The following is a 13,888-nucleotide window of genomic DNA, read 5'->3' as shown; positions in this document are numbered from 1 at the left end:
TTTTGATAATCCTGTAGATTTTTAGCATTTAGAGGAGCAATATATAAAGCAAAGTAGCCATAGATAGTAGGACTGTGTGGCTTGGAATCTGCAATATTAAGTTCAGTGATATGGAATGTGCTGTAAGTAGGGTAGGTCATTCTAACTTTAGATGGCTGACTTTCATCTGGGGTAACACAAGTGCAGAGTTAAGTATGTGTAAAATGTTGCTTCAGACATTTCAGGTGTGTACAATTATTGATTGTATATACTGCAGATGTTTAGATCAAATGAATGAACAAATAAATTAATAAATCTTAAAATCTTAAATTAACAAATTAAAGATTGCTAGATTAATCTTGTTCATGTCAGATGTTATGTATTACAACCCACTGCAACCCCTCAGTATGTACATGCATATACAAACACACTCACACACATTGCAGTCATTTTTACTATGTACACCTCAGATGTCTGTGATCAAAAGGAATAAGCAAATAAATAAATAAATAATGGCACAGTACCGTATTTCAGATTGCTTCTGTCAGACAAAGAATCACATGCACACTCCCCCATACTTACACGTGTGCGCCTACACACACACATACACACTATTAACTGCATAAGAAAGAAAAACATATAGTCATACTATAGGCTGGCTATCTTGGCATTGTTGAACAGGACAGAAATTTAAGTCAGCTAAGTAAAGGGGAAGAGAGATCACAGCTGAGTATTATTTAATTATTATTTAATTAAAAGCCTCTTATTAAATTTTTTTGTTCTATGCTTGCACCTTGCTTTCTGAGTCACGCCATCCTTCACATTTCTTCTTAGGCTGCCGCAGGCACCAGTCACTTAAGGCAGCCTGAATCAATGGCTGATTGTGGTTTCTTAATGCAGCCCAACCAGACCCCAATGAAATATTATTTTCTAAACCCTGTCACCATAACAGCAGGAGGAACTGTAATAACTGGGTTAGTCTTTATGATGGAGTATGTCTTGTTCTGGGTTATTAAAAAAAAAATATCAGTCCAGCTAACCAAGCTGAATTTTTTTTTTTGGGGGGGGGGGGGCAAATCAGAGCTCTCTGCATGTGTAGTACACTGCAGAAGAGTTATGAGTCTCAGTAATGGGAAAATCTAATGAGTGAACATAATGCTAAAAATGTAAAACCCAATTTGGAGGCGCTGCAGTTCAACAGCTCAGTACCACAAGCTGCCCATGATTTGCTCTAAATCATGATTCTCCTCCTTATCCTGGTAAAGGAACCAGTCACAACACTTTTGCAGAATAAAGAAAGAGGGTATGAGTGACAGAGCTGGACACTGGAGAATAGCTATCTGCTACATCCTTTTTGTCAACAGCTGGTCTAACCATTCAAAGATGGACCAGTCATCCAAACAACAGTCATCTTCATTTTCCCGCAGGTTCACTTTGTCCAGACAAAATTTTGTGACAGAGAATGGAGCATTACAATCATAATTAAAGACAACATTTACAGTTAGAGTTTTTTTCACTCAGCCTGACAGCACTAATGTAAATGATGTCTTAACTGAGTGATCAGTACCAAGTTAACCATTTGAATTGCAGAGACTCACAATGCCAATTCCTTCGGTTTGGAGACTGAATGATTAAAAAACATACATGCATATACTAAGTCCAAAATACACATTTGAAGGACATCCAAGTAACTGAAACCCCACAACAGTTCCATGCCCAAACGAGTAGATAGCACACCATAAGCTCAAAAGTATAAAACAAAAAACTAACGTAATTTCACCAGTTTATTAGTTAAGCGCTTTCTTCCCCATCAATCGGGAACTTCATCAGAACATATACTAAGATTGAAGAAAAGGGAATATTTCAAAAAATGGCAAAGTATGGCAGTCTTGGAGCTGGTGTATATAAGTTCAGGGGTAGAGAAGGCCTTGTCTTCTGCAAACAATGAGTTTAAAGGATAAAAGTAATGTTTCATTATTCACTGTTCTGCTGCATTTTTGTTCTTTATTTGCCATTCTGGGACTTGACATTGTAAGTCCCAACATGTCAACAGAGCCCAGTAGTAGTAATTAAAATGTATCCCCAATTTGGGGCATTTGTCCATGTTTTTATTTATTTATGGCTATACCTCAGCAGTTGTCTGCCACCCAGAGATAGTCATGTCCCATTGTGAGGATCATGTGATCAGCATTAGGTTCAGTTTAGCTCATTCTCCTTCATCTGTATAGCTATGAACATTATTAAAGCACAATGATCCTGGTTTGCTTTCCATGAAATCTTCAGAAGCAGTATATTGACCTTAAGAGAATAATCAATATATTTTTTAAAAAATTATTATATTCACCATGACTACATTAAATGTATAAAATGTTCACACTATGGAATTAAAGGGGTATTTTCTTTTCTGTAGAAACTTCAGGTTGGTGACTCATCAGACGTAAAACTGCTGCCAGTGTTGGCAAAAGTAGATTTGTAAAAAATATGGAGTAAGGGCTTTGGACTAAATGATCCTGAAATTATGATTATAAGCCCTTAGACGTTTCTTGAGTATTGGGGTTAGTCCTTGGGGGTTCCTATATATGTAAATCAGATTGATGTCACTGTACACTTGCATTCATTTAGTCATGGTCTCTTACACCACTTTACAGGAGATCCTTCATTAATATCTATAATCAGAATCAGTACTTTCTCCTGCCAGAGACCCTGCCTTGGGCAAAACACACATTAACAATGTGCTGTTTCCATGCTAAGCCCTACCATCAGTATCTGTGGTGATACAGGAGTGCAAAACCTGAATAATAATTTTTTCTAAAATGTTTGCAGTTTTAAAAACATCCTACTTTTCCTTATAATGCTACGTGGTCTGTCATAAAATATGTACATATTTATTTATTGTTTTATTAATTGCATGGCCCAGGATGATCCTTTTCAGCCATGGCAGAACCCCAAGGTGAGCCATACCGATAATATTGTAGTCCAATTACATAATGTTGTGGGATATTTAAAGGAAGACCTGCTTTAGAACAAAAAAACAGATAAAAATAAGAACATAACATCTACTCATGCAGAATCCTGACAATAAAAAAAAAATCAGAAACCGTACTGTTATATACTTCCACACCAGGAGTAAATACATTTATATACAAAAATTCATAGATCTGGAACAAGGGTATTAGTTAATGCTATATATTTATAAACCCAACAGTAATAAAGTTCTTAATAAGCACAACTCCTTAATATACAGTATACAGTTGAAATCAGTGTAGTAGTTGCATAAACAGGTACTAGGAAAATTCCACACAGAAAAAAAAAATAATATGCGTACACGTATGTGTGTGAATATATATATATATATATATATATATATATATATATATGTGTGTGTGTGTGAGTTTGTGCATGTATTTATAAGTTCACAGGCAAGTACTCAGCTAACTGCCCTTGTGGGCCATTTTAAGCCTAGCCAGTTTCCCTCATTAACCTATCCCGTTTGGTGTTACATTTACATATATATATATATATATATATATATATATATATATATATATACACACACACACACATACACAGGTCAATGTATTGTGACATACAGAGTTATACTGATGTAGCAGAATTACTCTTTAAGGCTTTTTATTGCATTTCATTGTACTTACAAGTACTACAAAATGGCTGTGGTGGGGGCTGCCATGCCACCATGATTTTATTTTCCACTCTATTCCTCTTGATCCCACAATGCGTTTTTTATACCCATAATATGACACACCCTAGATGTAATTAATGAAATCATTTGTCTCTGCATTTAGGTCATTTTTATTTTTGTTGACCTGGTTAGACCTTTTTTGGCTAAGGCCCACTTTAACTCATTCCCTCCAATAGAGGTCTTTTGAGTGTGTACCTTTAACTCCCAATGGGTGTGGCTTCAGCCTTTAAAAATGAAGTTATCACCTTACAGATCTAACCAATACTAATTGACAGAGGTCATATATCAATACAATTGTGTTTGCCATCATATATGCTTCAAGATAAAATATTCTGATACCTTGTATGTAGTATGGTTTTATAATTATTAATGCAAATATGAACAAACAATATTTGACGCTTAGAGGAGCAGTAGGAGGTAATTGCAGAAATGCCTGGAGACATCAATCAGCTGTAATGAGTTAAAGGAAGACATGAGGAAATTCTACTACTCTTTTTGAGAAGTGCTGGGAGATTTTTTACATCTAACTGAGCTACATCAACTCAAGCAAGTGGAACCACTGTTAACCACTGAGCACAGGGAGATGAAAATAGACCTGAATGGGGTACTAAATTGAAATGTACACACACACAATCAGTTACCTATGGCATGGATGTTCATGGGCAGTTTTGGGGAATTGCCAAGTCAACTACAGCATGTCTTTGGGATGTGGGAGGAAGCTGGAGCACCTGACCAAAACCCAAAACCTATGCAGCCACAGGCAGCTCATGCAGAATCCACACAGATGGCATCCCTCCAATATCTGGACTGGAGAACTAAAAAGTTTTCATGCTACATTTAAGTCTAGTTTTATACAAAGTATGTAAATTACAAAGTTTTGTTAACTATACAAAGCTGTCACCCCTACAAAAGTTCCAGACCCTTTTACTACACAATTTAGGTGTCCTCATTGTCTGTGGAGTGGCCTGTGATGGGTGGCAGAAGGATCAGCAGCTAAAATACTGGGAGTAATTACTGTAAGATTTAACAATTTCATCCTGGGAGGAGATAAAATCAAAATATAATCTTAAAGGGACTGAGTAATTGAATTATTGGGGACTGCCATGAGAACCAAAGATGATTATTGGGGGCAATACTTTATCAACAGATTTGCTCTTTATGGTAGATTTCCTTTTGGAAGTTGCAATAAAGTAGATAATAAGTTGATGATATAATTGATTATTATGACTAGGGGACCAGAATGTCTGGAATATCAAAAGAATGTGGGAATGTAAAGTGGATAAAATTTAGGAAATACTACAATGGAGAGATATTTGTTTGGACCCTAAATATGTACCAAAACCAGAAAGCTCAGAATACTTGCCTGGAAATGTCTACACAAGTCCTTTCATACACCACAAAGGCTGGTGAAAATGTTCTCACAGATAAAAGACTGGTGTTGGTGGTTTTACAAAAAAGAGAGAGAGAGGTACGTGGGAGCATTTTTTTTAGGAATGTGAACAGTTGTGATGATTTAAGACAAATCTTAGTGAAATGATTAGAATAATAAGTGAATGAAAGGTAGTTCTCTCTCTCTACAGAAACATTTGTTGGGGGGGTGGAGAGATGAAGACATTACTTGCTGTAAGAACATTAATATCTTCATTTATTATACTTGGGAAAAGGGGCATCACTAGGAAGTGGCAGTCTGTGACCTTTCCAAGAACAGACAATGTAACAAATATGATGAAATAAATAAATAATTTGGAGTTGAGGAGGAATGTTACACAGAAGAAGATACTTATTGATTGAAATTGGGCCCTACGGGATCCATTTGAAAAGAGAGATTTATAACTTAAGTAGCTCCAAACTAGATTCCATGAAGCTGGAGTTAAGTAAAATCAGTGGGGTTTAAGTTCAGACATCTGCATGATTGGATGGTGGCTGTGTTATTCTGAGAAGACTAAACAATTCTGTTTTGATTGCTTGTTTTTTTGCGTATAATTTGCAATTATAGTAAATAAGTTAACCTGTAAAAAAAATAACTCAACTAAACCATTAGTTATGTGTTACTGATAAAATAATTTAGTGTATACAAAATTTAAAACAATTTCTCTACTGTTATCTAGACTCCAGCTCATTAATTTGCACAGTACTGAATTATCTACCTCTGCCTTAATACAATTAGAAAGGAAAGTTAAACTATGTCTTAGGAAATTACATTATGGTACACAAGCAAACTTTTAGTTATGTACTCACCATAACTTCAGATGTTTGGGATCCATCTCGCCTACATTCTGACTGATGGGTTCGGAGCCGATCCCTCGGCTCCGACTCGGCACGCTTATGCCAAAGAGCGAAGTCTCTTATTGGCTGAGCTTACTATATCCCAGGATGCACCACTACCAATCCCCCAGATCTAGTTTGTCCGCATACATGCACACACGCACGCACTGCTTATATAACATCAACAGATGATACAAGATAAAAATAGTAGAACTCAAACCGTTCCATCTCTTCTGATCTCCAAGGCAGGGGGAAGGAGGGTGGGTATTAGGAATGTAGGCGAGATGGATCCCAAACATCTGAAGTTATGGTGAGTACATAACTAAAAGATGTTATGTGATCCTATCTCGCCTACATTCTGACTGATGGGACAGCGTCCCTAGCACCTGGATCCTGGGTGGCTCACTGGAAAACACTCCTGAGTACCGTGGAACCAAATGATGCTCGCCCTTTAGATGCCACATCCAATTTATAGTGGGAAATGAAAGTGTGCGGGTTGGACCAAGTAGCCGCAGCACAAATCTCAGAAATAGCGAGCTTGGAATGAAACGCAATAGAGGTAGCCATAGCCCTGGTAGAGTGAGCTTTGATAGATGTTGTAAGTTGCTTATTTGAAGAGGAATAAGCCTGAGTTATGCAATCTCTAATCCATTTGGAAATAGTAGCTTTAGTGATGGTTTTACCCAATTTATTATCTGAAAAGGACACAAACAATTGGTCTGTTTTTCGAATTTGTTGAGTCCTGTCTAGATAGAAGCGCAATTGCCTGTGAACATCCAATTTAGGCAAGGTGTATTCCGCTTCATTTGAAAATTTTGGAAAGAAAACTGGTAGCTCTAGAGATTGTTGGAGACAGAGACTAGAACAAACTTTTGGAACAAAAGATGGATTAGGCCTAAGTGATACTCTATCCTTGTGAAAAATCAAGTACGGAGGTTTGATAGATAGGGCTTGAAGTTCTGAAACTCTTCTTGCAGAGGTAATTGCAACTAAGAAGGCAGTTTTCCAAGACAGATATTTCAACTCACATGTAGCAGCCGGTTCAAAAGGGGAAGATGTTAAGGCACGAAGTACCAAATCAAGATCCCACGGAGGCGCAGGATGAAAAACTGGGGGTCTTAAAAGCACAGCACCTTTCATGAAAGTTTTACATAATCTGCTGCTCATCAACGGTGGGTCTATGGATTCGTGAAATTTGGAGATAGCTGCTAGTTGGACTTTAATAGTAGAGACTGAAGATCCTTGATTAAACAAGGATGTTAAAAATTTCAAGACCTCTGGTATCGGGCAGTAATAGGGTCTAAGCCTCTGAGTTGAGCCCAGATAGCAAACCTCTTCCACTTACTGAGATACAATTTCTTAGTGGTGGGTTTGTGGGCTGAAGATAAAATGTGAATAACTTCCGGGTCTAAGGTGTGATTTCTGACTAAGGTCGGAAGTGGAGGAGCCAAGCTGTTAATTTCAAAGTGTGAAGGGACTGGTGCTGTCGTCCCGACTGATGAATCAGCAGGTCCGGAGTTAGATCCAAAAACCAAGGACCGTCCAGAGCATATTTCTTTAGGTAGGGGAACCATACCTGACGAGGCCAGTACGGAGCAATTAGAATCATTGTGGACCCCAATTGGGAAGCTTTCTGGATGACTTTGGGGAGGAGTGGAACCGGAGGAAAAGCATAAAGTAGTCCTGTTGGCCAAGGTTGGACTAGAGCATCCGTAGCTGCCTCCCCCTGACGCGGAGTCAAGGAAAAGAACCTTTTGCACTTTGTGTTTTGTGGTGTTGCAAACAAGTCACAGCACGGGGTCCCCCATCTTTTGAAAACCTGAGCTGCTACTGTTTCGTTCAGGGACCACTCGTGAGGAGAGAGAATCGTCCTGCTTAATCTGTCTGCCAATACATTGGATTTTCCTGGAATGTGGGTCGCTACCAGGAAGTGGTTGGTAGCTACTGCCCATTCCCACACCCTCATGGCCTCTCTGCAAAGGGGGTAAGATCTGGTCCCTCCTTGTTTGTTTAGATACCAGACCACCGACATGTTGTCTGTGTGGATAGCGATAATGCCTTGAGGGAGAAACTTGTGGAGGGCTTGTAGGGACAGAAGTACAGCCCGCATTTCCAATACATTGATATGGAGAAAAGTTTCGTCTGGAAGCCAAGAACCCTGAACTAACCTGCCCAGACAATGGCCCCCACCCGTCTGGGAGGCATCCGTTGTCAAGGTGGCCACCGGAGGGGATATAACAAAAGGTCTTCCCTGATTCAGATTGGATGGCTGAAGCCACCAGCGGAGGTCCCGTTTGCACGTTTCTGTAATCAGTATGAGATGATTGAGGGGGAGATCCTGGAAAGACCATTGTGTCGATAACAGCCACTGAAGAATCCTCATGTGCAATCTTGCCAGCGGAACTAGGAGAACCGTGGCAGACATTGAACCTAAAAGTTGCAGGACCAACCTGGCTGGGGCTTTGGATCTTGGAAGCAGGGCTCGGACTTGACCTTGTAATGTTTGAATCCTTTCGGTAGGAAGGAAGATGCGCATCAATTTTGAGTCTATCTCTGCTCCTATGAATCTTATGCGCTGAGAGGGCAGCAAGACAGACTTTGACCAATTGAATGTAATTCCCAGGGAAGCACCCAGGGAGATGGTGGCTTGTAGGTTGTCTAGTAGTAGATGCCTGGTGGTGGCAGTCAGGAGCCAGTCGTCCAGATAGGGAAACACTTGGAATCCAAGACTCCTCAGGTGAGCAGTCACTACTGCCAAACACTTGGTGAACACCCTGGGGGCTGTGGTGAGACCAAAGGGCAGTGCGCAAAATTGGAAATGACTGTCTCCCAGGCTGAAGCGCAGATACCTCCTGGACGCCTGATGTATCGGTATGTGATAATAGGCGTCCTTGAGATCTATGGAGCACATCCAAACATCCTTCTCCAACAATGGGAGAATGGATTGCAAAGTGACCATTCGGAATTTGGACTTCATGACGGACTGGTTTAGTTTGCTGAGATCCAATATGGGTCTCAGGTCCCCTGTCTTTTTTGGCACTAAAAAGAACCTTGAGTAATTTCCGGATCCGATCTGGTCTGTGGGGACCGGTTGGATGACTCCTTTTTCTAGCAGCTTTGAAGCTTCTGCGGCTGCAATTTCCCTTTGACTGGGTGGTGGGTCCGGGATTTTTTTGGATGGTGGGGGTGAGTGTGTGAAGGGAATGGTGTAACCTCCGGCAATAATCCGAAGCACCCATCTGTCCTGAGTAATAGACTCCCAGGCTTTTAGGTGCTTGGCAAAACGGCACCCGACTGGCTCCGGAGCAGCACAGCTGGGCAATCCCTCATGAAGTGTGGGAGGCTGAAGAGCCACGAAAGGACTCACGGTCTCCAGTGTTGCGGGGCCCTCTGCCGCCTCTGGGACGGCGTCTCCCAGAAAAATTTCCCCGTCCTCTGCCTCTGGAAGGGGAATCTTCCTGCTGTTGAGGAAAGAACTTCTGTGATTTGCGGAACCACATCTTCCCTCCTCTTTTAGCCTTGGGATAAGGCCGAAAGGGAGTGGAATAACGTGCTCCTACGGCAGATAAAGTTTTTCCCTCTTGCTCACAGCGGGTAAGAGTGTCTTTTACCTTGGGTCCAAACAAAGAGGACCCATCAAAGGGAGCGTCGGCGAAGGAAGACGTGAAGGCCTCCACGAAATGACACAAACGGAGCCAGGTTTGTCTCCGTAGAGCCATGCCTGTGCCTGCCGCTCTGCCCGCCCCTTCGGCCGCATATGAAATGAGCCTCATGGACGAGTTAGAAATCGAGGTAAGGATAGCCAACTGAGAGCTAACCGACTGGGCTAGCTGCTCAGGTAGGTTACCTGAGAGGGAGTCTGACAGCTCCTTGATCAGATCCCTCTGTAGTCTGGTGAAATGTGCCAAATAATTCAGGGACCTTAGAGTAAAGGCCGCTGAAGTCAGGGTGCGCTTCCCGTACCGGTCCATGCTCCTAGACTCCTTATTAGGAGGATGGACGGATGTTGAAGCCTCTGCCACGTCCTGCTGTGTAGCAGATGCCACCACCATGGCATCTACAGCCACGCCTTTCGTCAAGAACTCCTTCTCGGGTGGGGCAGACAAAAATTTGTTAGGGCGAGAAGGCACTGGTTCCACAGTATCTGGATGTTCCCACGCCTCCGACAAACCAAATCCAGGAGCTCGTCGAAGGGCGGAGACACCCAGGAGGCGGAGGGCTGAGCCCCAAAGGCCTTGAGAAGCACTGACTCATCAGCGGAGGGGGGTTTGGAAATCCAGCCGCCTCATTGCTTAAGGATCTCTAGAATGTCTGCAAATGAGACATCATCCGAGGACGACTTTGGGGACCCCTCCGCATCATCAAGATCAGTGTCCGATGTAAGAGACTCGGGGGAGTCCACGTGTTTCCTCTTGCACGATCTCTTCCTTGGGGGCTCCTCCGAAGACAACTCCGAAGAACCCTCAGGAGGAGGGGAACCCCCAGTGAGGGTAACCTCAGGCCCCGGGGCTCCGCTGCCTAGAGACAGGGGAACTGCCAAAGACCCAGTCTCCATGCCCAGGGAAGGTGCCGGTAAAGCCGTAGAGATGGCCGAAGACTTGGCCAAGGCACTCCTCATAGCTCTGAAAGCCGGACCCCCAGAATCCTGGGAGTGTCCGGTCCCCAGAGCCATGATAGCAGACGGAAGTCCCGCAGCCGAAGCACCAAGAGGGAGGTTCGGAACCGACAGCATTGGTCCCGAAACGTCACCCCCGGGCCCGGCCGAAGAAGTCCGCATGCTAAACTCAGACCCGAAGGCCGGGGTTGGAGTAAGGATCGGAGCCGACCCTAGGATCTCTACTGGCTCCATCAGCACCTGCTCCGACGGAGCCGAAGCGGTCGGAGGAGGAATGGCAATGGAGTGGGCTATCGGCTCCGAAACCAATTGGGTCGGAGCCGAAACAAATTTTTGAAAGACTGAGGACTGGAACAGTCTTTGGAGCACCCTGTCTATGTCCGAATCTGACATCCTTGATGACCTGGAAGAGACCGAACGGGTCCGAGTAGGTCTCTCCGATGGCTCCACGGGACTAAGGGACCGGCTCCGAGGCGACTCGATAACTATCGGCGCCGAGGGAGTGTCCAACCCAATTTCCATCAGTGCCGAAGAGGACTTCGGCGCCGAGGAGGAAGTGTCTGAGCGGACAACCTTCATCGGCTCCGAGATCAGTGGAGCCGATGAAGGTGACCCGCCTCTCGATGCCCCAGCCGTTGGCTCCGAGACCAGAGGAGTCGAGACTGGAGGCATTGAGGCAGACTGTTCCACCCTCGGCTCCGAAGTCCGTGGAGCCGAAGGAGAAGCCTGCCTATGTCTTTTGGCGGTCGGGTCTGACGGACTGGTCGGAGCCGACGCCCTTTTCTTTTTAGCAGGAGAAGGAGAGGATGATAAAGCTTCTTCAAAAGAGGGTTTGATAAGGCCTTTCAAAATAAGTTTATTTTTCCTCTCTTGGAGGACCCTCGAGGAAAACGCGTGACACACGCTGCAGGACTCCTGCAAATGTTTGGCGCCCAAACAATATACACAGAGAGAGTGGTCGTCTGTGATCGACATCTTAAAACTGCACTTAGTGCACTTTTTAAATCCTGAAGGCCTAGGAGCCTGTGACATTATGGCAATCCAAACACAGAAAACTAGCCAAGAAGAAACACAAGAAACACACTGACTAACACTATAGAATTTTCCTTGCTCTCTCTTCTTCTTTACTTTCTTGTCCTTTTAATAAGGACTAACACAACACCAAAAGAAGTAGATCCAATAACCTTAAAAATAACAGGAATTAGCCAACAACGAACTGACAGGGGAAGGCCCTTCAACTCCGATGGGACCTCTAGTCTGTCAAAACACAGTCACTACACAATATTTTACCAAGGAAAAAACTCATTCAAGCACAAAAACCACTAGATAGCTGTTAAAACAGCTTTTTGTTGAATTTTAAAGAAAATCCTGACAGAAAGTTAGTGAAAAAAACACTACTTAGCTCAGCCAAGCTCGAGACCACGTCTTCGCTTGTTAGCGGCAAACGAGATCTGGAGGATTGGTAGTGGTGCATCCTGGGATATAGTAAGCTCAGCCAATAAGACACTTCGCTCTTTGGCATAAGCGTGCCGAGTCGGAGCCGAGGGATCGGCTCCGAACCCATCAGTCAGAATGTAGGCGAGATAGGATCACATAACATCTGTGTGTTAACTTGTGAAAAGACTTCAATTACTGACTTAATTTCAGTAACATTTAGCTTAAACCAGAAGTATGTCTTAATAGAACCTGATCATCTTACCTGTAATCCTGCTGGAGTTGCTAAATAACCATGCTGACCTCTGTCAAAGTACAAATAAATCTCTGTAATAATCCACAAAGCACATTTCCAGACATTCATTGAGTGCTATTTTATTCCAAAATCCATAAATGAGTGGAATAGCATATTGCAAAATGATAACCAAGCTGCTAAAGTCTCCAGCGTAGGAGTCCTTTCCTCAAAGTGCTTCACTCCTAATTACTACTATATAAGGATGTCAAATCATCACAAAGACACCAATTACAGTCCAGATAGTTACAAAAGCTATGCACTGATTGGCAGAGTACACAACATTAGGGAAATGGTTCCTTCTACTTCTGGAAGATGAGGTAGACGTGCTGTTTTTTATGCCTTCTTTTGGGGCATCTTCTGGGGCAATGACCACTGTTCCATAATGGATCTTCCATGCCTTGATCCTGGTTGCCCAGATGGTAATTCCATAGAAATCCAGCATGGCTAGAAAGGGCAAAAACAGCACACTACATTTGTCAAAAGGCCCTGGTACCTTATATCTTGAAGCAACACAAGTCCACTTAAAGTTGTCAGATTTAAATCCTGAAGACAGAAAGAGATGAGGAAGGCATCCTATAGGTGCACGTATCCACACATACATAATTACAACTACTGCTGCTGTGTTAGCAATAATCTTCACCAGAAAAATGACTGAATACAAAAAACACATAATACCTGGAGAAAATCCAAATGTCGTCTTGGCTTCTTCCCATTCTATTACATTTCCTTCTCTAATTATTTGTTCCCAATACCTTGGTTCCTTTGCCATCTTCCTCCAGTAAATTCTAGACCCTTCTTGTCTATTCCCTGTACCCATAATTGCAGTCACCCCTATCAGCAGAATCTCCTTTTGCCATTCCTGTGTTGGCTTACTTCTTAATATACTTTCTGCTACTTTATGGATATAATATTCAGAATTACTGTTATTTCTCCTTAAGGATCTGCATCCCAAATCCCATTATTTCCTTACTTCTTGAATTATCCCTCACATCATCATTGCTTTCCACTTTGAATTGTAGCTTTCTGCTTGTGTTAAGTATATGAGCCTTAACTGTGTAGCTCTAAAATATCCCTTCAATCAGGTAATCCTATGCCTCCTTGTTCTACTGGGAGGATCACCTTATCCCACTTAAATCTTCCCCTCTTCCCTCCCAAATAAAATCCTTTAACTCTTTATTAATTATTATTAGACAATGGGCAAACTGTACATCAATACCCCGATTGGAGAACGAGCGTTCTCCAGCAGGGTATTATGTACAAGTAATGCCTGCTGAAAAATGAGTCCACTGCTGCACGGCAGCATATCAAGCTGCCACAGAGTTTGGAATGAGGAAACAGAATGACTACCATTATTTTACGCTCACTAAGCAGCATTTTTGCTGTTTAGTGAGTGTAAAATATAAAAAAGAAGACAAAAAAAAGGTACGTGTGTGTGTGTATGTGTGTTTACGTCTGTGTGCGAGTGTAAGCGTGGATGTTGAGCCATTATTTTACACTCACTAAGCGGCACTTCTGCTGTTTAGTGAGTGTAAAATAAAAAATAAAATAAAATATAGTGTGTGTGTGAGAGAGTATATGCATGTATGTGAGTTAGAGAGAG

The 13,888-nt window shown here is 42.4% G+C and overlaps 1 pseudogene; it reads right to left on the bottom strand.

Annotated features, from left to right (window-relative positions):
• Positions 1-2,185: 2,185 nt before the first annotated feature.
• LOC122805893 lies at positions 2,186-12,958 on the bottom strand (annotated as a pseudogene).
• Between the last annotated feature and the right edge of the window lie 930 nt (positions 12,959-13,888).

This window comes from Protopterus annectens, chromosome 7.part0 (genome assembly GCF_019279795.1).
Source record: "Protopterus annectens isolate FY-2018-M chromosome 7.part0, PAN1.0, whole genome shotgun sequence".
Lineage (NCBI taxonomy): Eukaryota > Metazoa > Chordata > Ceratodontiformes > Protopteridae > Protopterus > Protopterus annectens.
This window is presented reverse-complemented; position numbering and strand designations above follow the sequence as displayed.